The 1,952-nt window shown below is 33.8% G+C and overlaps 1 long non-coding RNA gene across 1 annotated transcript; it reads right to left on the reverse strand.

Moving 5' to 3' along the window:
- Positions 1-704: 704 nt before the first annotated feature.
- Positions 705-1,520, reverse strand: LOC133677910 (uncharacterized). Its single transcript, XR_009835860.1, has 2 exons — positions 1,369-1,520; positions 705-1,034 (listed from the first exon to the last, which is right to left on the reverse strand). It is a non-coding gene; the product is annotated as an uncharacterized LOC133677910 (long non-coding RNA).
- Positions 1,521-1,952: the final 432 nt, after the last annotated feature.

The raw sequence follows: 1,952 nt of genomic DNA on the forward strand, positions 1-1,952 counted from the left end.
ATTTTTGAAGGGACTGTATATTTCTAAAGAAGATGAGAGAAAGAGGACACACCTGAATAAGCAATTCTGTCAATGAGGGTGTTACAAGATTTGACTATGTATTTGCCAGTTTTTTCTATTTCCCAAAGTTTAGAGTCTTCTTGGTGTTGTTTCAAAGAGACTCTATTCAGCATTGTGATAAGAAGATTCAGATGATCCTGTTCTTGAGTTCCCAGATGCCTTTTCCAGGTTAAATTCCAAGACAACAAGTCATGATTCCAAGACCCCATCTCAAGAAAGCATTTTTTTTACAATGTTACGTTAATAATACTTCGTTCATGAAAGCAATGTAAAGATTAAAAGCAAGTCTTGATTAACAAAATCATAAATTCAAATAAGTCAAGGTATTAGCTGGTATCATTGACATAAAAAGGAAGCATTCTTTTTTTTTTAAAAAAAAAAAAGCAAAACATAAAGGAGTTTCGCCTACAGCTGCTAAACAAAGCCAAAAAACCAACAACTCAAATTTGAAGACTGCATGGTTGCTAACTAGTCTCCTGTAAAAGAAATATTTAAGTATAAAAGAAAGCCAATCTGCTAAACAGATAAGAAGCAGATATGAGAGGCATTAATGGAAAGTTGAGAGTTGCTACTGAGATCGCATCTGCTGAGAATCGGCCGAGACATATATAAGTATTTAAGTATCATCCTTGAAGACATATATATTTTCTTAAAAACACACGGTAACTTATAATTTACTCAAAAGATAAAGATCTTTTCTTTCTTACAAGCGTCATTAACTCAAGAGGTACATATATATAGTAGGAAAATAAAATTACAGAATAAAAACCCCGCAAGTATAAATAAATGTTCAAGGGCTTATGATTAAAGGACGATGACAACAACATGGGATCCTCCTGCCTTGTAGCTCTATGCATGAAGGGGTCCAAGCGGCAAGTGCAGAAGTGGAAACATGCTCTGCGTTTGGTTTGGTTCTTTGGAATTGACTTCTGGAGGACTCATCTTTCCTTTCGATTTCCTACTGACCCATCTATCTGCAAATTAAAATCATCCATTAATTAGGAGAATGCATGTGACTCAATATGATAATAAAAATTCATTCCTGGTGAAAACAAGAAAGGAAAGAAATCATTTAAAATGCCATTATAGATGTTACTGCCGTGGCATATCCTTAAAAGAGCTGCATAAAACATTTGCTTTGTTGAATCTGTTTTTTCCCTGATAGATCAGAGCTGCATATTACTAGCAGATTTACAAGCTGGATATATGCAAAGATAGCAAAAACATCTGCAAATAGCAAGTGATGAGCATATGGTGACTTGAGAGCCATGAGGAGCCACAGTAACATTGGGTTCTCGAAACACTAACCTGCATAGACCAAATATTGCTGTATGAAGAATGCTAAAGCACAGAGGACTAGTACCATGAAATAGTGATAAGAGAGGAAATACATAGCTTCCAGATTTCTGCGTGAAAGTAAGATGCTTGGCAAATGCCGGCCTTCTTAACCTGGCTTATATAGAGAATAGGGGTGAGTAAAAAAATCGATAAACTGATTAAATCGAGAAAATAAAAAAAAATTAACTGAAAAATCCGAACTGAAAAAAAAAACTGAATTAACTGATTAAAAAATTACAAAAAAATTTCAGTTCAGTTCAGTTTTGATTTCTAAAGTTTGAAATCGATTGAACCAAATCGAACAGAAATTAATCGGTTTGAACCGGTTTTCAATTCGGTTTGATTCAAAAAATTAAAAAAAAAAATTAATTTAATTATTTATTTTAATTTAAAATCAGACCAAATAAAAAATGCTCGACCCTAATAAAAAAGGATTGGTTAACATCACCTCGGTTTTAACCCTTACGGGAAAGGTTCCGTCCACAAAAAAAAATCATAAATCTAATAAAGAAAAAAAGTCCAAGTGTGGGCTCCCCGAGACCACAAGTTGCGAT

This window comes from Populus nigra, chromosome 18, assembly GCF_951802175.1.
Source record: "Populus nigra chromosome 18, ddPopNigr1.1, whole genome shotgun sequence".
In the NCBI taxonomy this organism is placed as follows: domain Eukaryota; kingdom Viridiplantae; phylum Streptophyta; class Magnoliopsida; order Malpighiales; family Salicaceae; genus Populus; species Populus nigra.